Source organism: Hordeum vulgare, chromosome 7H (genome assembly GCF_904849725.1).
Source record: "Hordeum vulgare subsp. vulgare chromosome 7H, MorexV3_pseudomolecules_assembly, whole genome shotgun sequence".
Taxonomy (NCBI): Eukaryota; Viridiplantae; Streptophyta; class Magnoliopsida; order Poales; family Poaceae; genus Hordeum; species Hordeum vulgare.
Window position 1 is genome coordinate 141303344 of NC_058524.1, and position 27252 is coordinate 141330595.

The 27252-nt window shown below is 43.2% G+C and overlaps 1 long non-coding RNA gene and 1 pseudogene across 1 annotated transcript; both read left to right on the forward strand.

Moving 5' to 3' along the window:
- LOC123408501 overlaps positions 1–10469 on the forward strand; it is a 40528-nt pseudogene extending 30059 nt beyond the window's left edge.
- A 1531-nt stretch (positions 10470–12000) lies between these two features.
- Positions 12001–12551, forward strand: LOC123412553. Its single transcript, XR_006613531.1, has 3 exons — positions 12001–12070; positions 12297–12372; positions 12465–12551. It is a non-coding gene; the product is annotated as an uncharacterized LOC123412553 (long non-coding RNA).
- The last annotated feature ends 14701 nt before the right edge of the window (positions 12552–27252 follow it).

The window sequence follows — 27252 nt, forward strand, 5'->3', positions numbered from 1 at the left end:
CACTATAGGTGGAATAGAATATGGTGGTTGTGGAGAAGACAAAAAGGAGGAGATAGTCTCACATCAACTAGGCTTATCAACGGGCTATGGAGATGCCCATCAATATACATCAATGTGAGTGAGTAGGGATTGCCATGCAACAGATGCACAAGAGATATAGGTGTATGAAACTTCAAAAAGAAACTACTGGGTGTGCATCCAACTCGCTTACTCACAAAGACCTAGGGAAATTTGAGGAAGCCCATCATTGGAATATACAAGCCAAGTTCTATAATGAAAATTTCCCACTAGTATATGAAAGTTCCAACATAGGAGACTCTCTATCATGAAGATCATGGTGCTACTTTGAAGCACAAGTGTGGTAAAGGATAGTAGCATTGTCCCTTATCTCTTTTCTCTCATTTTTTTAATTATATATTTTTTTGGTGGGCTTCTTTGGCCTCTTTTTTTTATTTGGGCTTCATTGGCCTCTTTTATTACTTCCTCACATGGGACAATGCTCTAATAATGATGATCATCACACTTTTATTTACTTACAACTCGATATTTAGAACAAAATATGACTCTATATGAATACCTCCGGCGGTGTACCGGGATGTGCAATGATCTAGCGTAGCAATGACATCAAAAAATGGACAAGCCATGAAAACATCATGCTAGCTATCTTACAATCATGCAAAGCAATATGACAACGACGGTACGTGTCATAATAAACGGAACGATGGAAGTTTGCAAGGCAATATATCTCAGAATGGCTAAGGAAATGTCATATTAGGTAGGTATTGTGGTTGTTTTGAGGAAGGGTATATGGTGGGTGTAATGCACCGGCTAAAGTTGCGCGGTACTAGAGAGGCTAGCAATGGTGGAAGGGTGAGAGTGCGTATAATCCATGGACTCAACATTAGTCATAAAGAACTCACATACTTATTGAAAATGTCTGTTAGTCATCGAAACAAGGTAATACACGCATGCTCCTGGGGGAAGGGTTGTTAGGAGTTAACCATCGCACGATCCCAACCTCCACACAAAGGATGACAATTAATAAATAAATCATGCACCGACTTCGTCACATAACGGTTCACCATACGTGCATGCTACGGGAATCACAAACCTTAACAAAAATATTTCTACGAATACACAATTACTCACTAGCAGGACTCTAATATCACATATTCATGTCGCAAAACTATTGCAAGGAATCAAACATATCATATTCAGTGATCTACAAGTTTTATGTAGGATTTTATGACTAACTATGTGAATGACCAACTCCTGTTAACTCTGTAAATATGTATGAGTGAAGCATGAGAGTTTAATTCTTTCTACAAAATGTATGCCCCGTTCTAACAAATATAAGTGAAGCAAAAGAGAATTCTACAAATGGCGGTTTTCTATGTGTAGGGAAACATGCAATCCAAACTTCAAATGATATAAGTGAAGCACATGAAGCATTCTATAAAGCCATACTCAAAAGACATAAGTGAAGTGCAAAGAGAATTCTATAAATGAACTAAGGACTATCTCATACCAGCATGGTGCATAAAAGAAAAAAGGAAAAATAAACACAAAAGACGCTCCAAGAATTTGCACATATCAAGTGACAAATAAAAATATAGCTCTCAGTAAAATTACCGATAGATTGTAGAAGAAAGAGGGGATGAACTTGAAAACTTCAATCACACAAAACTCAACAAAACCTTTGTGAGATCCGTTAGTATAATAAAGTAAATCACCACTTTAAGTACTGTTGTGAAATCATTACCAATTCATATTATCATTATATCTACTGTAATCCAACTTCACCATGGTTCATACCCCCCGATACTACCCATAGATTCATCAAAATAAGAGAACAATGCATAGAAAATAGAATCTGTCAAAAACAGAATAGTCTATAGTAATCTGAACACATACCATACTTCTGAAACTCCAAAAATTCTGAAACAATTATGATAATTAAGGCAATTTGTATATCAATCAGCAGCAAAAACAGTCAACTCAATATCACTCTTTGTATAGAAATAAGAAATGATTTCGTGAGTGCAAAGTTTCTGTCTTTTTCAGCATGATCAAACAACTATCACCCAAACTAATCATAAAGGCTTAACTTGGCACACTATTTTTATAATACAATGGAATTTTACAAGGGGATAATTATTTTTGCGAGAAACTTCCATTAAAAATTCTACATTGTTTCATGAGCATGAACACAAGTGTTCAAGCTCGACCCTCACTTCCCCAAAGCATCACCTTTCAATCGCTTCTCTTTTTGAAAAAGTTTTAAGTTCCCCTCTATATTTTTTTTGTTTTTAAACTATATAAAATCAATCAACAGAAATAAATGACTCTCTAAAACTTCCGGGTTGTCTCCCAAGCAGCGCTTTCTTTAAAGCCATTAAGCTAGGCATAAAGTGCTCAAGTAATGGATCCACCCGGATCCCAAGGTATATCAAAGCCAATTTTAATTAAGAATGATTTGTAATTTAGTAGTGAGCACAAGGTAACATATGTCATGCAATGACGAACTCTAACTCTCTTCCTATGCATTGGCATGTCATAAAAGAACAATTCATGCACATCAAGTAAAGGCCAATACATAGCATAAGCAGTTTCTTGCAATTTTATCGTATTGGAAACATAGAGAGGTGGAGATGTAGTTCCTATCTCGTAATAATTGCAAGTAGGAGCAGAAAGCACATGCATATTATATTCATCAAAATCATCATGTGTAATAGTAGAAGGCAAGCTATCTATGTAATCCCTAATAAGAGCAAACTTCTCCGATATAGTGTAGTTGGGAGAGTTCAAAAAGATAATAGGACTATCATAAGTGGGTGCGATAGCAACAATTTCAGGTTTAACATAAGGAACTATAGCAAGTTCATCTTCATAAGCATCATTCATATTGGCATCATGGCCACAAGCATAGCAAGCATCAAGTTCATCAAAAAGGGATATTTCAAATGAATCCAATGGATCATAGCAATCAACATAGCATTCATCCTTCGAAGGGAAATTAAACAATGTATGAGTTGAAGAGCTACTCTCATTAGAAGGTGGGCACGGGTAGCTAGTCCGCTCTTCCTCCTTTTGTTCTTCGCCCTCCTCGTCATCTTTTTCATCTAATGATCTCACAGTTTCAGCATTTTCTTCTTCCATAGTTCCCTGCAAAATATTATTCTCTTCTTGGGCAGCGTAGGATTTCTCCATAAATCGATAAATATGGGCATTATATTCATAATTAGTATAACAATAATGAAGCATAACCAAATTTTCAGATCGGTAAGCAGCATCATCATTATCATCACACCTTTTAAACAGAGCTTCAATTTCATAAGCACCCATAAAAGCAACAAAGTCTTCTATTTGTTCCACATCATAGTAATCATATATACCATTAGCATAAGAAGCCAATGTTTCATTAGCATTAAATTTACAAGAAAAGGGAAGGTGTTTAGCCTTCATCATAGAGCAACAAGTAATATCATATCTCGAGCATAGCTCCCAAGCATACCATTTCAACATATGAATTTGATCCCATAATAGTTTCCCTTTTTGAGTCAAGCGATAATACCTAAACTATTCATGTTGATCCAACGTGTATCCCATTATATAATTTTATTGGGGTTTTCTCAGGATTATTAAAGAAGTGCATAATATTTTCTACATAACGAGCATCGAGAGTTTTAGGAGGTTCCCCACCACCATGAGTAGCAAGTACACCTATTTTTTTGGTATTTAGTGTTCCATATCCATAACTAAAGATAGAGAACAACTTAGAACAGCAAATAAATTTACTTAGTGATAAAGAAAACAAGCACACACGAGAATATTCACCCCACACTATCTCTCCCCGGCAGCGTCGCCAGAAAAAGGTCTTGATAACCCACAATTATAGGGGATCAATTGTAGCCTTTCTCGATAAGTAAGAGTGTCGAACCCAACTAGGAGCTAAAGGTAGGACAAATATTCCCTCAAGTTCTATCGACCACCGATACAACTCTACACACACTTTACGTTCGCTTTACCTAGAACAAGTATGAAACTAGAAGTACTTTGCAGGTGTGATAGGATTGATTTGCAAGAAAAGAAAGAATACGTAAATAAAACTAGTGGCTGGTTAGATAAAGAAACAATTACGTTAGTATAAAGATTGTGGAAAAGTGGTGGTGGGAGTTGCGGAATTCTCCCTAAGCAATTGACTACGTTACTAGACCGATAGCAAGTTTTATGTGGGAGAGGCCACTGCTAGCATGTCATCCCTTACTTGGAATTCTATGCACTGATGATTGGAACTATTAGCAAGCATCTGCAACTACTAACGTTCATTAAGGTAAAAACCAACCATAGCAATAAGATACATTGGTCTCCCTTCAATCCCATATGCATCAATTTCTATGCTAGGCTGAATCTTCTGTCACCCTTGCCTTCCAATACATAGTCCTATCAACATACTACTAACCCTATGTTTTAATCCACGCGCACGCTCATATGATGGGTACCAAAGGACAGCAACATAACCACAAGCAAATTAAACCAATCATAGCAATTCATCAATCACCGATAGGACAACGAATATCTACTCAGACATCATAGGATGGCAACACATCATTGGATAATAATATCAAGCATAAAGCACCATGTTCAAGTAGAGGGTACAGAGGGTTGCGGGAGAGTGGATAGCTGAATATAGATGGGGGAAGGTGATGGAGGTGTTGGTGAAGATGACGGAGGTGTTGGTGTAGATCGTCGTCACACGATGATGTCCCGGGCGGCGTTCCGGCGCCGCCGGGAGAGAGGGGGAGAGAGCCCCCCTTCTTCTTCTTCTTCCTTGACCTCCTCCCTAGATAGGAGAAGTGTCTACCCTCTGGTCCATGGTCTCCATTGCGGCGGAGGGGCAAGAGCCCCTTCGAGATTGGATCTCTCTGTGTGTGTCGTTGTGTTTCTGCGCTCGCAGATTCTGCCTTTCACCATTTCTTAAATTCCTGAAGATCCGTAACTCCGATTGGGCTGAAGTTTTTACACGATTTCCTTCCGAATATTACCTTTCTTGCGGCGAAAGAAGGGCCCCAACTGCCTTAGGGATTGGTCACAAGCCTGCCAGCCGCGCCCTAGGTGGGGTCGCGCCTCCGGGGCTTCTGACCCGCTCGGGCATCGTTTCGCGTTGATTCTTCTTCCCAAAAATCATAAATTTTCTAAAAAAATCCCCGTATGTTTTTTATTGCGTTTGGACTTCATTTGGTATGGATATTCTGCGAAACAAAAAACATGCAACAAACAGGTACTGGGACTGGGCACTGTATCAATATGTTAGTCCTAAAAATAGTATAAAAAGTTGCCAAAAGTATATGAAAGTTGTAGAATATTGGCATGAAACAATCAAACATTATAGATACGATGGAGACGTATCAGGCATGATGACCATGAAGGCCGTGATGGGCAACAAAGAGCCCATAAAGTCTATAGAACAGATGTTGGGTTGCCTATCAACATTGCTGCCGCAAGTGGAAGAATTAAAAAGGTCAGTCGTCCGGAAAATAGCACTGACCACTTGAAGCCGGTGTCTGGCATATGGTCCCGAACTTATGCCGGAGGTGGTAGCTACTCGCTTTCCAGAACTGAAAGATGATGAGTCGGAATTCACCGAAGAGGACTACCATCAATGTGTGAAAGCATCTCGCTCCGCGGAGACTTAGCTCGTAGCCATCCTCGACATAGGAAAATACCAGGCGGCTTATGATGAGAGCAACAAAAAGGTGACTCCTCCTTCAGATGAAGTCACCAGCCTGACCCTCTACGCCGTAAGAATCCCTTTGACTTTAATGTCGATCTGTCTGCCATCTTGAGCGATGAAGACGAGTTCATCGCCTTTACCAATTGCAATTGGCAATTGGGCGACTTACAGATCGAAGACGGCTCAATCTCGAAGCAGGGTGACCCGAAGGCGGCCTAAACTGACTTAGCATGAAGTCAATTTTCCAAGAATTTGGTGATCTTTTTCTGATCGGGAGATGATTTCCGGGTAGCCTATCAAGAAAACAGTGTCACAACCGTACCTTATGTTGTTTGGAAGCTTTAACCTTCACTAATATGAATCACTGTCCAAACCTGTGTCATAGTTTGACAAAAAAAATCTTCAACATGTTTATCAGGGAAAACACATCAGCTTACTCAATGAGTCGCAGCAAACAATAAGCCGGTCCAGTGGGTCACGACGAGTTATAAACAAGGAGCCGGCTCAGTGAGTCGCGGCGAGTTATAAACAAGGAGCCATCTCAGTGAGTCGCGGCATGTTATAAATATGTTTTATGAAACCTTGTGGTAATGCCATAAAGATAATCATAAAATTTGTCGGCTCGATGAGTTACGACAGGATAGGATGAGTTTGCAAAACTCTAGTGCTACCCCAAGAAGGCTTTTGCAACAACCCAAGTTATTTAGACCGGCTCATCAAACGTGAGTCAAGCTTCAGTGAAGCAGGTTCAGCAAACCAATGGTTTGTCTATTTTCCATGTGTTGGCTCTTGCCGGTACCTTTCAAGTTTTAACCAAGGCAAGTTTAGGGTCCAAAAGCGGATTGACTCGCCAAGAGTACATGGGTCCATATGGCGATTCGTCCAACACACAGTCCAGTATAACCATTTGTAATGCGTTAATTTTTCGCTAGCAAAGAGGGTATTCAGGCTGAACTCACTCCGTGGAAGCCCCCAAATGACCTATGATTAGGGAAAAACCACACATAGGATTGTAGAAGCGTATCCGCTCTTACTATAAAACGACTTGGTAGCTAGTAGCCCCCAAGTAAGCCGGCTTAATTCTCAAAATCATATAAGGCGCCCATGTTTGAACCGTGCGACGTGGCAACTTTGGTCCTCTTTGGCTTACCAGTATCCAGTTTTGAAATAAGCGCAGCATGGCAACTTATGCTCTTTGTTACTGATAGCGTCCATGCTTGGACGGCTTATAGAACAATAAAGGCTCGTGCTTTCAACAAGCTAAAACGGCAAAGGACACCGAAGTTCATGGGTGCCGGCTTTATTGCTTTATCTATACTACTAATAAAAGATCAAACAAAAACTTCTCGAAGTACACACAGCTATTAGCCCCACAAAAAACAAACACCAATCACCACCACACAATTAGTGAACAAATTACAATCTAACGGCCTTCCACCATCCATGCACCATGACAGTGTGCAGTTACCAAATTAACAAAGGCTGACCGTACTCCACGTCCTCCTACAATTAGAAAATGCCCCACGTTCTCTTGGCGAAGCGTTTCGAAACCGCACCAACCCTGGCTCTGTTGGAAATATGCCCTAGAGGCAATAATAAATTAGTTATTATTATATTTCTTAGTTCATGATAATCGTTTATTATCCATGCTATAATTGTATTGATTGGAAACACAATACTTGTGTGGATACATAGACAAAACACTGTCCCTAGTAAGCCTCTAGTTGACTAGCTCGTTGATCAAAGATGGTCAAGGTTTCCTGGCCATAGGCAAGTGTTGTCACTTGATAACGGAATCACATCATTAGAGAATCATGTGATGGAATAGACCCAAACTAATAGACGTAGCATGTTGATCGTGTCATTTTGTTGCTACTGTTTTCTGCGTGTCAAGTATTTGTTCCTATGACCATGAGATCACATAACTCACGGACACCGGAGGAATGCTTTGTGTGTATCAAACCTCGCAACGTAACTGGGTGACTATAAAGATGCTCTACAGGTATCTCCGAAGGTGTTCGTTGAGTTAGTATAGATCGAGACTGGGATTTGTCACTCCGTGTGACGGAGAGGTATCTCGGGGCCCACTCGGTAATACAACATCACACACAAGCCTTGCAAGCAATGTAACTTAATGTAAGTTGCGGGATCTTGTATTACGGAACGAGTAAAGAGACTTGCCGGTAAACGAGATTGAAATAGGTATGCGGATACTAACGATCGACTCTCGGGCAAGTAACATACCGAAGGACAAAGGGAATGACATACGGGATTATATCAATCCTTGGCACTGAGGTTCAAACGATAAGATCTTCGTAGAATATGTAGGATCCAATATGGGCATCCAGGTCCCGCTATTGGATATTGACCGAGGAGTCTCTCGGGTCATGTCTACATAGTTATCGAACCCGCAGGGTCTGCACACTTAAGGTTCGACGTTGTTTTATGCGTATTTGAGTTATATGGTTGGTTACCGAATGTTGTTCGGAGTCCCGGATGAGATCACGGACGTCACGAGGGTTTCCGGAATGGTCCGGAAACGAAGATTGATATATAGGATGACCTCATTTGGTTACCGGAAGGTTTTCGTGCATTACCGGAATAGTTTCGGGCTCATCGGTAGTGTACCGGGAGTGCCGGGAGGGGTGCCGGGGACCATCGGGAGGGGTGTCACGCCCCAAGGGGTCTCATGGGCTATGGGAAGAGATAAACCAGCCCCTAGTGGGCTGGAATAAGTTCCCACTAAGGCCCATAAGGTTTGAGAAGGAAAAAACAGAAGGTGGAAAGAGTTTCCAAGTGGGAATGTGGAATCCTACTCCAAGTAGGATTGGAGTAGGAATCCTCCACCTCCAATTTCGGCCAAACCTTTAGGTTTTGAGGCTGCCTCCTCCCCTCCCTCCCACCTATATATACGGAGGTTTTAGGGCTGATTTGAGACGACTTTTCCACGGCAGCCCGACCACATACCTCCACGGTTTTTCCTCTAGATCGCGTTTCTGCGGAGCTCGGGCGGAGCCCTGCTGAGACAAGGTCATCACCAACCTCCGGAGCACCGTCACGCTGCCGGAGAACTCTTCTACCTCTCCGTCTCTCTTGCTGGATCAAGAAGGCCGAGATCATCGTCGAGCTGTACGTGTGGTGAACGCGGAGGTGCCGTCCGTTCGGTACTAGATCGTGGGACTGATCGCGGGATTGTTCGCGGGGGGGATCGAGGGACGTGAGGATGTTCCACTACATCAACCGTGTTCACTAACGCTTCTGCTGTACGATCTACAATGGTACGTAGATCACTCATCCCCTCTCGTAGATGGACATCACCATGATAGGTCTTCGTGCGCGTAGGAAATTTTTTGTTTCCCATGCGACGTTCCCCAACAGTGGTATCAGAGCTAGGTTCATGCGTAGATGTCTTCTCGAGTAGAACACAAAAGTTTTTGTGGGCGGTGATGTGCGTTTTGCTGCCCTCCTTAGTCTTTTCTTGATTCCGCGGTATTGTTGGATTGAAGCGGCTTGGACCGACATTACTCGTACGCTTACGAGAGACTGGTTTCATCGCTACGAGTAACCCCGTTGCTCAAAGATGACTGGAAAGTGTCGGTTTCTCCAACTTTAGTTGAATCGGATTTGACCGAGGAGGTCCTTGGATGAGGTTAAATAGCAACTAATATATCTCCGTTGTGGTGTTTGCGTAAGTAAGATGCGATCCTACTAGATACCCATGGTCACCACGTAAAACATGCAACAACAAAATTAGAGGACGTCTAACTTGTTTTTGCAGGGTATGCTTGTGATGTGATATGGCCAACGATGTGATGTGATATATTGGATGTATGAGATGATCATGTTGTAATAGATAATATCGACTTGCACATCGATGGTACGGCAACCGGCAGGAGCCATAGGGTTGTCTTTATAACTAACGTTTGTGCTTGCAGATGCGTTTACTATTTTGCTAGGACGTAGCTTTAGTAGTAATAGCATGAGTAGCACGACAACCCCGATGGCGACACGTTGATGGAGATCATGATGATGGAGATCATGGTGTGATGCCGGTGACAAGAAGATCGTGCCGGTGCTTCGGTGATGGAGATCAAGAAGCACGTGATGATGGCCATATCATGTCACTTATAAATTGCATGTGATGTTAATCCTTTTATGCACCTTATTTTGCTTAGAACGACGGTAGCATTATGAGGTGATCTCTCACTAAAATTTCAAGACGAAATTGTGTTCTCCCCGACTGTGAACGACTGTAGCATTATGCAGGGCGGCATCGCGGTCCGGATCAACGGGGGCAGCCACTCCGTGTCCTCGTCCGCCGGTGGCGTCGACTCGGAGGTGTCGCCGACGGACTCGCTGCACGCGCATGTACATAGCGCCGCCTGTCGACGCCGCGGCGACTCCCTGCTCCGAAGGTTCTACTGGCTCGGCCGCAGCAGCAGCATCCACTGCCCGTCACCCCGCCGGAGCCCCGACACCGGGATGCTGCACTTCCACCACGCTCCCTCCACCACCACCAGGAGCAAGACCCAAGGGAGGCGTCTCAACCTCTTTGCTGCTCACAGTCACAGACATGAGCGACAACAACATTAGCCATGGGCAGAGAAATGTTTCTCCTGCTACAAGCTCAAGCACAATGTGTCCTGGTCCTGCTCCTGGTGTAAAGTCCCTCTTCAATCAAGTTAACCAAATGCTGCTCTTCCGTCTTGTCGCAACGATGTTCCAGGTTCACTAGCCGACCTGTCTATCTGCCTGCCATATAGGTAATCAATCTTTTGCAGTGCGGACGAGCAAGATCGATAGCACTCGACAGCCAATTCAGACTTTGTTGTCTTCATCGTGGTTTGCCGATATTTCGCTGCTGGCGACGGTGATCAGGCTGCCATATTGGAAAGCATCGCGACCACGGTGCCTCGGGAGTGGAAGGTGCACGCTGAAATGTGACCCTCATCGGTTACTTGTAGGTGTTAATAATTCGTCCCTTTCTTTGTACTATGTATGTTATACAATAAACTGCTGGATTCAGAAACTGAAATAGAAGCTGATAATAGCTGACCCTGTTCGTTTATTTTTAGGAGTTATTATGACTGGTGGATGGAAATTCTTAAGTTGTTTTTTTGCTCTGGGTGGAAATTCTTCTTTCTCTGCTTAAAGTTCATCTTGATTCGTCAATGAATTCCCTTTTGTCCAGCCATGCTACAACTGATAAATATCTATTGCATTAACCTGGTTATGACATTTTCACCTGTTTGTTGGATACAACATGAAACTCAAGGTTCTTTTTTGTAGCGGTAGTGATGGCAGAATCAACTGTCTACTTAAACAAGTCTAATACTGGCTCGCAATGATTTGTTTCATTGTAGCCTATTTTGCCTAATTGTAGCCTATTTTGCCCATAGTGCTCTGCTGTTTTGCTCTGCTATTCTTTTTCTCTGACACTTGTTCATTTGTTTGGATGAGTTTTAGTTAGTTATAGGCTATTGACCAATTTGAGATACCAAAATATAAGCTGATAATTGCTGACAATATTCGTTCATTCTTCAAAATGATGACTGGGGGGCGCACGCTATTCTGTTTTGATCTGGTTGAAATTTCTTCTTCTCTGCTTTTCAGTTGGTCCTGGATGAGTTCCTTTTGTGCAGCCATGCTATGACTAATAAAGATTATGAGATTTCCACCTGTTTGCTGGATACAGTTTGAACCTCAAATTCCTTTTGGTTGTCAACTAAAAACTCCGATTCTGACTCATGATAATAAGTTTCAATTAATTGTAGACTATTTTCCAATTAGTCATCTTTGTTTTATTGTCACGTGTAGTCAATAGTTACTTATGAATCATCATCGCTGATCCAACACAAGTCACAACTTCAGTATACATTATTACGATAAAGAATGGATGGTATTATGAATTTTCAGTTTTGAACCTCCGCTCTTCTGAAGAGAGGACAGGAGTGGTCCAATATTCTTTTTTGAAATGTCCATTAGTCTAATTTTTATACAAGAGAGCATTATCTTTGTTTCGACATCAAAATTAATCGGATTGAATTCTTTCATTTCTATTGCTAATTAAAATGTCTCCGTTTTCTGGATATGCATCTGCCTTTGCTTTAATTTTCCATGTTCATGTTTGATTCGAGATCCTACTAATTAGGCTTGTTTGACTGTCAGTGCCGGTTCCGCACCCCTGGTTTATTACAAAAGGTGGTTGATCTAAAGCCAAAGGTGAAACAGTGGAGTCCACATAACTTGGATGGCTGAAGCTACAGCAGGCCAGCACCACCTAAAGAGCAAGAGTTGGCCATCCAGAAGTTCAATACACAAGTACCAATTAATAAGGTAACTTGTGCTACAGCCATGAAAAAGAAGTGTGAAGATTTGGACTTGTGCTTACTGCCATGTTTGTAATAAGATACTATATAACTCGCATTTCTTATATGTTCCTTGTTCATTTGTGTGCTTTCATTTTAAAGCTCATATGGTCGTTTCTTGAGGCAACTGCATGCAGATACTGTCGATATTATACGTATAATTTCAAATGCTAAATTTTTCTGCGTCATATCAGGTTACAGAATGGCCGCCAGATGTGTTAAAAATTTGTTCATACATATGAACATGGACGATTACTTGACACATGAATGGTATGGAAATCAGGATCTAACTCAATTTAATCTAAAAGCAGCAACATGAATGGTATGAAATAGTAAAATTTCATTTCCCTCGTGGCATGCAGCATCTTGTCGCACCATGCCTCTCCTACTCGCTCGCAGGCGCCCCCGGACCAGTTCATCATGAATCGCCAAAGGACAGGGGTCCGACACTCAAACCATTAGAGCAACCAAATTGATGGTGATTAACAGATGTACTTTTCCTTTAATCATCCAGCAAACCAACCTCTGATGTTGATAGTAAAAAAGAAACTTTTCTATGGTATTATCTTTCTAGCAATAATGCTCAGGCATGATCAAACATAATAAGATAAATGTATAACCCAGATTTTGAAAAAAAAATCTTGCATGATCATTATATTTGTAGCAGTAATTTGCGCTTGTGATGATCAGTGAAGTTTTGCATCATACACATATTTCTAGACAGACATTTGCGATTTTTTTGTGTCTTGCATTCATGTGCTCTTATTCCCCAACTTATTTTTGTAACAAGAAGAGGATTAAAGATGAGTCAGGATCATCAACTCACCATCTATGCAGCAGTAATCACTCTTAACTTTGTTTTTTGTTTTGTTTGGTGATCGCATAATAGTCTCCTTTGCTGTTTTTATGGTGCCTTTTTTAACCAGTACAAATTTCAGAGATTCCTCATACATTTGGATGGTTTGGGCTGCTTTGAACTGTAAAATTTATATTTGGTTCTTTTTATGGTAACGCGTATGGACGGTCAACAGTCCACCCAAGCATGGCCTTCCACTTACCAAAAGTTAGACCGTGGACGGACTAGCAAGCCAATATCTTCTTTCTAGTTAACTTGCACACCTTTTCTTCTATTTCGTGATGCCATGTGAGAGACTATATTAGACGTGTCATTTAGTTGTCCCAAATTACTAATTCTTTGGCAGATTCAGAAGCCACCACAACTTGGGTCACTATTGAAAGGGCTCTTGGCCTATTTTCTCATTTACTAATTGGACTAATGACATAAATTATTTTGGTGTCTTATTTCTTATTTAATTTCTGTAGTGATGTTTATGTATAGTTTATTCATAGATGGTAAGACCAAGTAGGCCGATGTCAAATGCATTATAGATCAAGACAGAGTTGACACTAATTTCATATCTGCAATATTTTTGATCCTGTACCAAAACTATTGTTGATGCTTTGAGTAGCCCTGTACTTGTAGAGCAAAGGATCACTTCCATGTTATATTTTCAATGCATACTTTGAATTGGTACTTTTACTTTTGGGGTTGCCCTCAATGATCGCCGCTAATTTCCAGTCTACATAATAATGCCAAAAGTAGAAGTATGCACTACAAAATTTTGGGGAGCAACATGAATCATGGTTTAGGCAAGCATATCTTTGTTCTGGCGTTGTACAAATAGTAAAGCTCTCTAATGTGGCGAAATGATGCTTTGTGGAGTGCTTATTGCTTTCCTGTTTTTCAGTAAACATGATTGTTCCTTTTCCCTATCCAATATGGATGCGGTGAGTTGTTGATTCATATCAATTACATTGTTTAAGTAAAAGAAAACATGTGTTTGCAAGGTGAAATCAAATGTAGCAGCATTTGGCATTTTTTAATGGTTTGGAACTTTGGAGCCCTGCAAGAGTTGGTCATCATTCTTGGATCAAGGTATGTTTGTGATGCCTAGCTTCGTAAATTTACTCTTTTTTTGTCTAATTGGACGATGTGGGATGATAATTGTTGCCTTGGCATTATCTCTTCATGGAAGAAGTGAAGTGGTGGATGTTTACTGAGAGTTCAAGGTCACTTGCTGGGAAGTTATGTTCCTTAAACCCACCGATAGACGCTCAGGAGCACCAACCGTAGGCCTCGGAGTGGCTTGGCCTCTGATAAAAAAATACCCCATGCTTCTCATGGCTGCTCGCACATGTTTAAATCTATTATATGGGCAATAATTGAGTGTTTGTTTAGTGAGTACATAATTTAGTTATGACATTTAACATTATACTTTTTTTTGCATAATTTGGTCATAATAATAAAGTTAGTCACTGAATTTGCTTCATGACAATGCAAGGGCCATACAATGCATTGGTAAATTCAATTTCGTTTCCTAGATGTTTTCTAGTTATGGTATAGATGTTTGCATGTTCGTGGAGATATTTAACAAATTATGAGATCGTGAGACGCTTATAACTTACATATTCCATCATGTTCTGCAAGAAAATGAAGACGTGCAGTGCACGTGCACGCTAACTAGTAAATAAAAGATTACAAATTCAAAATTGTAAACATAACTAAGGAGCCTGTGGCTCTAAGTGTAGTATGGCCACAAGTGGGCGATGTTCCATGGGCGAGTTATCTCAACCTCTGTCGTTGGCCTATCCGGGCGAAGATTGATGTCAGCTGTGCTTCCCAGGCAATGGCTCCAGAAAAGGCATGATCCTGCAATCTCTCGCATTAGCTAGACGAATGCTTATGACAACAAACCTTCCCCTGCAACGGCACCAGAAGAATGCTAAAAGCACTCCCCAGTAATGAGACTAGAAGAATGTTGTTGATGGCCCACCAGCACGTGGGTTCGCAGCAATTTTCGAGGGTAGAGTATTCGACCCAAATTTGTAGATCGCCTAAAGGAGGTGAGAGAATACTCTCGAGTATTAGTAGCTGAATTTGTCGGATTCAACCACACCCGAAAGATTAGTATCTGCAAGCACAATAGTAACAACAAAGTAGTATGATAACAACGGTGTCAGAAACGATCTGTTGACGGCAGACTATTCCTAACAATTGTATCAATGGCGCCTCGGTTGCTGCATTGACGGAAGTTGTCAATTCCCGTCAACGGTCTGGCGAATCAACAGTGTAGCAGGTAGTAGCAGTGTAACGAGCAATAGAAGTGGCAATGAATAGCAGTAGTGACAACAGTAGCAAGTAGCAACAGTAGCAAGCGACAGTAGTAGCAACAGTAGCAGTAGTAGCAGAGCAAAACAAGTAACAGCAGTAGCAACAGTAGTAGCACCAGCAGAGCAAGACAAGTAACATGAGTAGCAACAGTAGTAACAGTAGCAGAGCAAGACAAGTAACAGCAGTAGCAACAGTAGTAGCAGCAGCAGAGCAAGACAAGTAGCAGTAGTAGGACAAACTCGTAGGCAATGGGTCGGTGATTTGTTTGGATGATATTCATCATGCAACAGCTATAACACGGAGAGATATGTGGCTATCTCCCGTTCGTCAATGTGATGTAGGCATGTATTCCGTGTGTCGTCATACGTGCTTAGGGAAAAGAACATGCATGACATCTATTGTCCATCCCTCCCGTGGCTGCGGGGTCCAAAGGAAACTATGGGATATTAAGGTTCTCCTTTTAACAAAGAACCGGACCAACGCATTAGCATTTGGTGAACACATGAACTCCTCAAACTATGGTCATCACCGGGAGTGGTTCCGGGTATTTTCACTCCGGGGTTGCCGGATCATAACACATAGTAGGCAACTACAACTTGCAAGATCGGATCTAAAACACACATATATTGGTGACAACATAATAATTTCAGATCTGAAATCATGTCACTTGTGCCCTAGTGACAAGCATTAAGCATGGAAAAGTAGTAGCAACATCAAATCTCAGAACATAGTGGATACTAGGGATCAATCCCCATCAAAACTAACTCGATTACATGATAGATCTCATCCTACTCATCGCCGCCCAGCGAGCCTACGAATAGATTACTCACGAACGACAAAGAGCTTCATGGAATTGGAGAGGGAAGAAGGTTGATGATGACGATGGCGGCGATTTCCCCTCTCCGGAGCCCAAGACGGACTCCAGATCTGCCCTCCAGATGAAGAACAGGTGGTGGTGGCGCCTCCGTATCGAAAACGCGACGAAAACTTCTCTTTTTATTTTTTCTGGGACGAAAGACAACTTATAGAGCTGGAGTTGGGGCCGGCAGGTGCCTGTGGGCCCCACAAGCCAGCCCACCGCCACCAGGGGGGTGGTGGCGGAGCAGGGGCTTGTGGCCCACTGGCCCACCCCCTGAGGTGGAACTTGGTGCAGATATTTTTGATATTTTCCAAAACTGCTCCCCGTAAATTTTCAGGACATTTGGAGAACTTTGATTTCTGCACAAAAATAACAACAAGGCAATTCTGCTGAAAACAACATCAGTCCAGGTTAGTTCCATTCAAATCTTGCAAATTATAGTCCAAAACAAGGGCAAAAGAGTTCGGAAAAGTAGATACGTTGGATACGTATCAACTCCCCCAAGCTTAAAACCCTGCTTGTCCTCAAGCAACTCAGTTGACAAACTCTTTTGATCTTGTTGTTGCAACTATGTTTAACTCATAACCAGAATTTCACCAAGATCACAAGTTAACCACAAAAGCAAATGACACAAAGGTCTCACGGTAAACTAATATCAATGGCATAATCAGCTAACGAGCAAATAATAATGAGTTTCAAATACCAACACTTCAATCAAAACAAGCATGAAGCAATATGAACAGTCATCAAGATGCAATGAGTTTGACTAACATAAAATGCAAGCATGAACAGGATATAAATCACCATGAATACGAACATCATAGAGGCTATGTTGATTTTGTTTCAACTACATGCATGAACATGCGCCAAGTCAAGCCACTTGAAACATTCAAAGGAGAATACCATCCTATCATACTACATCATAGTCATCTCAAAATCTATGTTGGCAATCAAGACAAACCATTATAAGCTCTCAGCTAAATAAGCATGGCATCAGAAACTATGATCTCTAAGTTGTCATTGCAAACATGGTTCTCTCACAACAAAGCTAAATCTGGGTCGACAAGCTAGTCAAATTTACAAAAAATAATAGATAGAGTTCATACCAGCTTTTCAGTCTCAATCACTTCATCATATATCCTCATTGTTGCCTTTCATTTGCACGATCGAACGATGAAAACGATAATAAGCGCATTGGACTAAGCTGAATCTGCAGGCAAACACAAAGGAGAAGACAAAATAATATGGCTCTTTGAAAGCTAAACAGGTAAGCATGTAAGAACCACTAAACATTGTAACCAATATCTTCTACCGTGACACAAAGAAAAAGAAAGCTATTTACACGGGAAAGCTCCGAATAAGAAAAAGAAGAAAGAAAAATATTTTTGGGTTTTCTCAAAAGGACACAAAACAAGAAAACAAAAAGAAACTAGCATGGATAATACAGTGGCAAATTGTAAACACCGGCTAACAGAGTGAAAGCATAAGCATGAATGTAAAGTCGGTGAGAACACGTACTCCCCCAAGATTAGGCTTTTGGCCTAGCTTGGTCTACTCCCAAGGTGGGAAATAACCAGCTCCAGGATACTCCGGAGCAGACTGTGGATGCCACTGCTGTGTGAGCTCCTCTGGCTCCCACTGATAAACTGGCGTCTCGTACTCGACTTGTGACTCGGGCACGGGTGCCTATGGTTGGGCCAAGCCCCAATATGCGTAGATGTCCGCGGGCATAATAGTGTACCTGCCTGCATGAAGATCAAACAAAGAAGGAGCAGGCAAAGTAATAGTCTCTCGAGTACCCTGACTATATACCAGGTTATAAATCATTCGTCTACTAGCGTCTCTATCCAGAAAATCATTGCGAGCCATGCTGTCATAATCCAGATATCTCTCAGGGAGAAGCATCTCTCCTTCCTCTCCCAGTCTAATGGGTATCTCAAAGTGTCTGGCAAGACGGGTAGAATAGATACCTCCATAGACGACACCTTTAGAACGATTCAGGTTCAACCGTTGAGCTACTATAGCACCGAAGCTATAAGTCTTATCGTTATAAAGGCCTTCATGCAAAACCGCAAGGTCTGGAAAACTAAGTGATCCATCCTCCCCACAGCCAGTCAAACATTTTCCCACAAATAGTGAGAAGTACCGAAGAACAGGAAAATTTATGCTAGCAATGCTAGCGCGAGACACTCCTCTCTCCTCTCCAACAGCAATAGAACCAATGAAATCCTCCAAGTCCCATGGACGAGGGTCACGGATATCCCCAACATAAGGTAATTTGCATACATTGCAAAAATCCTGTAGCGTCATGCACTCGGGGATATCGTAAATCATGAACTCAACCATGGGAGGATTCTTCCTCGGATAAAAGTTGATGCTTTGAACTAAAATATTGGTGAGGAGGAGATATTATGGGCATTTATCTTCAACGAACGCAGTAAGACCTGCGTTCTCCACCAAGTAATAGAAGTCTTCATAAAGTCCGGCGGTGCGCAAAAATCCATCACTTGTCCACTCGCACGCTCGAACTTCTGTGACTCGAGGGACTACGTACTTGGGGTGATTCTTCTCGTCCTCCTTGTGGTTACGGCTTTAAGAGCCTCTCAAGAACCTCCTCATCTCTTCCTTTTTCTAGCTCTGAAAAATTCTGAAATTTTTAGAGACTACGAAAGAAAAGTGAATAAGGATTAACCCAACTTGTAGCAACTACTCCTACTAGTGCCTAGAGACCGTATCACGCGCTAAAACTACTTGGGACCAGCTAAAATCAACTTTTCTAGCTCAAGAACAGGGTCACCAAGGTAGCAAGAATTCGCGAAGGATAAAGCGTTAGAGAAAAAACTAATTGGACCAATTGAGGAGTCACTTACCAAGGAGTAATTTCCCCAAAACGGTTCGGAGAATGGTACTTTGAGCAAGGAGATCGAAAATCACAGCCAAATGAGCAAGAACACGGGTTTGAGCTGCGAAACAATTTTTTCTGGAGGTGGAAGAAGAGGCTTGGAGCTGGAGTAGGTGGAGGGGGTGCGTGTGGGCCGCACAAGCTTGCACCCCGCCACCAGGGGGTAGGTGGCGGTGGGGGGGCTTGTGGCCCACTGGTCAGGCCCCCTGACCAGCTCTCAAGCCCAGAAATTTTCAAAAATTCCAGAAAAAATCATACTAAATTTTCAGGACCATCGAAGAACTTTTATTTTCGAGGTATTTTTCTCCGGGACGCTAAAACAGAAAATAGGAAAAACTAACGAATTCTATCATTTTTCTTCTAAGCAACAGCAAAAGAAAACTCAAAACAGAGGTATGTGACTCTCTGATTCATCCGTTTCATGGTCATCGGAAGAAATTCGTCAATGGGGTTGATCAAATCCTTTTGACAAACCTTCTCGAATCGCAAGAGAGAACGGAGAATTTTCGAGTAGCCACTAAGTTACCTCAATGGGGATATGGATCTCCCCAACAAGCAAATCATACTTCATCTTGACACGAGGAATAGGGCATTCAAAGCTCCCAATGAGAATCGATGAAGTCTTTTCGATAGCATTGATGCAATGTACTGGATATCGTTTCTTCGGAAAGTGCACTGTGTGCTCATTACTGTTGACATGGAAAGTGACATTGCCTTTGTTGCAATCTATAACAGCCCCCGTAGTGTTTAAAAAGGGTCTTCCGAGGATGATAGCCATGGCATCGTCCTCGGGAATATCCAAGATAACAAAGTCTGTTAAGATAGTGGTGTTAGCAGCACAACAGGCACATCCTCGCAAATGCCGATAGGGAAAGCAGTTGATTTGTCGGTCATTTGCGGAGAAATTTCAGTGGGTGTCAACTTATCCAACTCAAGTCTACGATAAAGAGAGAGTGGCATAACACTAACACCGGCTCCAAGGTCACATAAGGCAGTTCTTACATAGTTTCCTTTAATGGAGCAAGGTATAGTGGGCACTCCGTGATCACCAAGTTTCTTAGGAGTTCCACCTTTGAAAGTATAATTGGCAAGCATGGTGGAGATCTCAAGATCTGGTATCTTCCGTTTATTAGTCTCAATATCTTTCATGTACTTGGCATACGCAGACATCTTGAGCATATCAGTTAACCGCATCTGCAGAAAGACGGGTCTTATCATCTCAACGAAGCGCTCAAAATCCTCATCATCCTTTTTCTTGGATGGCTTAGGAGGGAAGGGCATAGGTCTCTGAACCCATGGCTCCCTTTCTTTACTATCCTTCCTAGCAGTGAAGTCATTCTTGTCGTATCTCTTAGGTTGTGGATTATCAGGATTAACCATCGGTTCAATCTCCACATCCTCATCATTGCTAGGGTGAGCATTATTATGAACATCACTGTCCATATTGTCACGAGGTTCATGTTCATCACCAGATTGTGTTTCCGCATCAGACGCAGAAATATCATTAGGTTCTTCAGGTGTGACAGTATTTGGTGAACTGGCGTGCAGGTTTCTATCATCCTTCTTCTTCTCCTTAGGATGACTGGGTGTATCAGCATTGATTCCTTGAGAATCTTGATCAATTCTCTTAGGATGACCTTCAGGATACAAAGGTTCCTGATTCATTTTGCCTCCTCTAGTAATGACTTTGACAGAGTTGTCATTTAATTCATTTAGTAGGTCATTCTGAGCTTTAAGTACTTGTTATACCTGAGTAGTAATCATAGAGGTATGTTTACTCAGAAGCTTCAGAGCATTGACATTTCTGTCTACACAAACACTTAAATGGCTAAGGATACGAGTACTTTGTTCCAACTGTCTGCTAACATAATCATTGAAACTCTGTTGTTTGGCAACAAAGTTGTCAAATTCATCAAAGCATAGGCTAGCAGGTTTATAAAAAGGAATATCACTCTCATCAAACCTACGCAGAGAATTCATTTCTACTACCTATATCGGGTTATCGAGACCGTGGATCTCTTCGATAGGTGGTAGATTTTTGACATCTTTAGATCTAATGCCTTTCTCTTGCATATATTTCTTGGCTTCTTGCATAACTTCGAGACTGAGGAATAGAATACCTCTTATATTAGGAGTTGGCTTAGGAGGTGGTTCGGGAATAGTCCAAGCATTATCATTGATCAAGATGTGATTCAGTAGGGTCTCAGCTTGTTTTACAGTTCGTTCCCTAAAAACACAACCGACACAACTATCTAGGTAGTCTCTAGAGGCATCGGTAAGTCCGTTATAGAGGATATCAAGTATCTCGTTCTTCTTAAGAGGGTGATCAGGCAAAGCATTCTGTAGCTGGACGAGCCTCCCCCAAGCTTGTGGAAGACTCTCTTCTTGGAGTTGAGCAAAGTTGTATATTTCCTGCAAGGCAGCTTGCTTCTTATGGGCAGGGAAATATTTCTCACAGAAGTAATAGACCATCTCCTGGCGACTACGCACACATTTGGAGCAAGAGAGGTGAACCAGGCTTTAGCGTCATCCTTTAGAGAGAAAGGAAACAACTTAAGGATATAGTAGTGGCGGATCTTCTCCTCATTAGTAAAAAGGTTGGCTATTTCGTATAGTTTGGCAATATGGGCTATGACCGTCTCAGACTCATCACCGTGAAAAGGATCAGATTTGACTAGAGAGATTATCTCAGGGTCGACAGAGAATTCATAATCCTTATCGATGACAAAGATAGGCGAAGTGGCAAACTTCGGATCATTTTTCATCCTAATTTCCCGAGATTTTTCCTTCCACTTGAGAATTAATTTCTCAGCGTCATACACTACTGAAATCAGAGATTTTGCCATCTGCTACTTCTTTGCCGTCTGCTCACTAATGGCAAAGACCCTCTTGGCCATCAGCTACCAAAAACCAGACGGCAAAGAGCAGGCTGATGCCAAAGATACTATTTGCCATCAGCCACCTCTTTGTCGTCTGCCAGCTCACGGGAAAGAGCATTCAGGCAGACGACAAAGAGCATAGGCAGACGGCAAAGAGCATGGGCGGCCCACCCCGCAGCCCCTCTCTCCCCCCTAACGGCCTCTCTCTTTGCCGTCCACTTTTCTCCTCTGTGTCGTCGGGAGGCGGACGGCAAAGAGGGTGCTCCCCTAACGGCCGTTAGCCCCACCCCCACGTGCCTCTCTCTCACCCCTAACGGCCATCCCGACACCCCTCTCTCTCTCCCCCGACACCACCACCGCCGTCGCGCCCTCCTCCGGCCTCCCTGCGCTGCCCCCCTCCTCCTCCGGCCTCCCGCCCCCCCTCCTACTCCGGCCTCCCTGCGCCCCCTCCTCCTCCCCCCTCCGGCCTCCGGCCTCCCTGCGCCGCCGCCCCCTCCTCCTCCGGCCTTCCCGCGCCCTCATCCGGCCTCCCTGCGCCCGCTCCTCCCTGCGCCCCCTCCTCCACCACGCCCCTCCTCCTCCCCGGGACCTCCTCCTCCACCACCACTGCCGTCTCCTTCTCCACCACCACCCCCTCCGCCACCACCGCCGTCTCCTCCATCGCCGCACCCTCCTCCTCCCCGGCCGCCCCCCTCCGGTGAGTCATTTTTTTCTTTTTTTGCTAATTTACAGATTTAGTTTTGTTTTGTTAATTAGTGGTAGCTAGATTATTGTTAGTAGTTTTAGTGGTAGATTTAGTTAGGTTAGTAGTTTTAGTGAGGTTAGTTAGTTAGCTTGGTTAGTTAGGTGGAGGAGGAGAAGAGGAGAAGAGGAGGAGGAGGAGGACGAGAAGAGGACAAGAAGAAGAGGAGGAGGAGGACGAGAAGAAAAAGAAGAAGAAGAAGAAGAAGAGAAGGAGAAGAAAAAAATAAGAAGGAGAAGAAGAAGAAGAAGAAGAAGAAGAGAAAAATTAAGAAGGAGAAGAAGTAAAGAAGAAGAGAAGAAGAAAATAAGAAAAAAATAAGAAGGAAAAGAAGAGAAAAAGAAGAAGAAGTTGATTTTTTATTGTTTGGTATTTAGTGGTAGCTAGATTCTTTTTTAGTTACTTAGTGGTAGATTCTTTTTTTTTGCTATTTAGTGCTATCTAGGTTTAGCGATAGGTTTAGTTAGCTTGGTTAGTTAGGTTAGTTAGTTTGTTAGCTTAATAGAAAGAACAGGAAGAAGAAGAAGAGGAGGAGGAGGAGAAGAGGAGAAGAGGAGGAGAAGAAGAAGAAGAAGAAGAAGAGGAGGAGGAGGAGGAGGAGAAGACAAAAATAAGAAGGAGAAGAAGAAAATAAGAAGAGAAAAAGAAGAGAAAAAGAAGAGAAGAAGAGAAGAAGAATACCTTCTCCTCGTCCTTCTTCTCCTCTTTCTTCTCCTCCTCCTCCTTCTCCTTCTTCTTGATTTCTTCTTCTTCTCCTCCTCCTCCTCTTTCTTCTCCTCTATCTTATTCTCCTGACCTTATTTTCCCCAACAATGAGATAATTGGCCCATTTAGCAACAAAATGGAATAAAAACCTTGGTTAGCTCATGAATATTATATTCTTAACTTGTTTTCCTCTAAAATGACATAATTAGAATATTTGTGTTGATCGGGTGGATTTACATGTGATAGTTGTCTCGTCGCTGTGAGGTCTGCTGTGCGAAGACCTGCCCATGCGTTGTACGAGCTCCGCCCCTGCATTCGTGGGTCAGTACAAATTCCATCTCCTCCCCGCCCCTTCTTTACTGTGGCTCGGTTTCCCGATGAAACTTTCTAGATTTAGGTAATTAAATTAATTTATCAGTATGCGTGACCAGTATGCGTCTCCCGTTCGAAAGGGCGACATCTATAAATATGCAAGTCTTTGCATATTTATAACCGCCATCCTTTCGAATTGTCCAAGATTATCCATGCACAGACCGAGTATGTGTAGATTGGGTTCGTTTTCCCGTATGCTGTGCTCTGGATCCGATGCGGAATTTCCTCAGTGCCTCCCTGTTGTTCTCCGGATGCACATCCTCTCTATTTATTGCGGAGACGTGTATCAGGAGAACAGTGGGGAGGTGCTGCCGAAATTTTGCATTGGATCCGGAGCAGAGCATGGGAAAACGAACCCAATCTACACATACTCGGGTGGGATTAGGACCTATCTTTACCTATTAGCGTGTAGGTTGCCTGGACGTAATAAAAATGGCGAACCTGATTAACCGATGAATATAAATGCTAAATTATATATACATATATTTCTTCTATCTTTGGTAGCTACGCAAGGTGAGTGATCGTGCGTGGATGTATACCGGTCACCCTAGTCAGAAAGAGATGACGAAAGAATGGTTTGTAAAAACAAAGGAATTTGTGAAAGCCGCATTCGGAAATGGCCAGGAAAGAAACTATTGCCCCTGTCCTGGATGCGACAACTATAAAAGGACGAAAGAGGCTGTAATGATTAAACACCTGCAGAGGAGGGGTTTTAAGCCTAATTATACAGTGTGGACATTTCATGGTGAGTCTATACAACGCACAAGAGCTGAGGTGGTCCATCGTCGCACGGACGAGCATGGTACCGGGATCGAAGACATGGTGCAAGACTTTGATGATGCTCGGGATTCGGAAGATGAGATGGAGGAATCTGCAAAGGCCTTTTATGAAATGTTGGAGTCTTCGAAACGTCCTCTCCATGAGAACACTGAGCTCTGTTAGCTAGATGCAATTGCACAAGTAATGGCTCCGAAGGCTCAGTTCAACTTGGGAAGAGAATGCTACGACGCAATGATGACACTAGTTGGACACTTCCTACCCAAAGGCCATGTCATGCCTGCAAACCTGTACCAGTCGGACAAAATACTTCATGTACTTAAGATGCCCTATGAGAAGATAGATGCATGTGAGAAAGGATGTGTCTTATTTAGGAAGGAGTATGCACACTTGGACTATTGTCCCAATTGCGATTCTTGCAGGTATCTTGTGGTAGACACCGGTATGGGTGAGAAGAGGCAGACCAAAATCGCAGTTAGTGTTCTTTGGTATATGCCAATCGTACCAAGACTTCAACGTCTTTTCATGGTCGAAGAGACAACTAGACAGATGACATGGCACAAATTGGGCAAAAGAACCGAACTAGATGCGGATGGGAATAAGATGATGGTACACACATCGGATGGGGAAGCATCGAAACATTACGATGGATTGCATCAGGATACAGTGGCAGATCCAAGGAATCCTCGAATCTGCACCGCCACAGATGGTTTTAATCCCTTCGGCATGACGGCTACCCAATATAGTTGTTGGCCTGTATTTGTCATTCCACTCAATCTCCCCCCGGGGCAGATTATGCAAAGAAAGAACATATATCTGAGGTTGATAATTCCAGGGCCCAATTATCCGGGGAAGAATATGAATGTGTACCTGCAACCGCTTAAGGATGAATTGGAAGAAGCTTGGGATAATGGGGTCAAGACATATGATGCCGCTAGAAAAGAAAACTTCAAAATGCATGTGTGGTACATGTACTCTATGCATGACTTGCCAGCGTATGCACTATTCTCTGGATGGTGTGTGCATGGAAGGTTCCCGTACCCCCAATGCAAGCTAGCTCTTCAGTTTCATTGGTTGCAGGAGGGTCGGAAGTATTCTTGCTTTGACTTGCATAGACTGTTCCTGGATCCTGACCATGAGTTCAGAAAAGACAAGAAGAACTTTACCAAATGTAAAGTTGTCAAAAACTTGGCACCACCTGCGTTCACAGTCCAACAGATCCTGGATCAGTTAAACACCCTTGAGCCTCATCCAGAGCGTCCAGGGTATTTCAAGGGGTATAATTCAGAACACGCCTGGACTGACAAGCCATGCTTCTGGGATTTGCCTTACTTCAAAGACCTCCTTCTTCCACATAATATCGACATGATGCACACTAAAAAAGAATATCGCAGAGGCTATTTTTGGTACATTGTTCGACATAGATGGGAAGACAAAGGATAATATTAAGGCTAGAGTCGATCAAGAGACACTATTGTTGGGTAACGTAGCATAAATTCAAAAAATTTCCTACGCTTATTCAGATCTTCCTATGGAGAGACCAGCAACGAGAGAGGGGTAAGAGCATCTTCGTACCTTTGAAGATCGCTAAGCGGAAGCGTTGCTAGAACGCGGTTGATGGAGTCGTACTCGCAGCGATTCCGATCTAGTGCCGAACGACGACACCTCCGCGTTCAACACACGTGTAGCCCGGTGACGTCTCCCGCACCTTGATCCAGCAAGGAGGAGGGAGAGGTTGGGGAAGAAGTCCAGCAACACGACGGCGTGGTGTCGGTGGAGAGACGAGGTCTCCCGGCAGGGCTTCGCCAAGCGCCGGCAGAGAGGAGGAGGGAGAGGAGCAGGGCTGCGCCGAGAGAGAGAGATTCAACCGTGTCTCAAACAGCCCCGAACCTCATCTATATATAGGGGAAGAGGGAGGGGGCGCAGCCCTTAGGGTTCCCACCCCTAATGGGTGCGGCAGCCCTTAGATGGGAGAGGGGTGGCGGCCAGGGCAAGGGGGAGGGGTGGCGCACCACTCTGGTGGGCCTAAGGCCCACCTTAGTTAGGGTTCCCCCCTTTCCCTTTTTTTTCCTGGTGCACATGGGCTGGGTGGGGGGCGCACCAGCCCACTTAGGGGCTGGTTCCCTTCCCCACTTAGCCCATCTAGCCTCCCGGGGTCGTCACCCCCCTTCGGTGGTCCCCCGGGACCACCTCCGGTGGTCCCGGTACGTTACCGGTGATGCCCGAAACACTTCCGGTGTCCGAAACCATCAGTCCTATATATCAATCTTTACCTCCGGACCATTCCGGAGCTCCTCGTGACGTCCGGGATCTCATCCGGGACTCCGAACAACTTTCGGTAATCTCGTATAACAATTCCCTATAACCCTAGAGTCATCGAACCTTAAGTGTGTAGACCCTACGGGTTCGGTAGACAGGCAGACATGACCGAGACACCTCTCTGGCCAATAACCATCAGCGGGGTCTGGATACCCATGGTGGCTCCCACTAGCTCCACGATGATCTCATCGGATGAACCATGATGTCAAGGATTCAATCAATCCCGTATACGATTCCCTTTGTCTGTCGGTATAGAACTTGCCCGAGATTCGATCGTCGGTATACCTATACCGTGTTCAATCTCGTTACCGGTAAGTCTCTTTACTCGTTCCGTAGCACGTCATCATGTGACTAACTCCTTAGTCACATTGAGCTCATGATGATGTTCTACCGAGTGGGCCCAGAGATACCTCTCCGTCACAC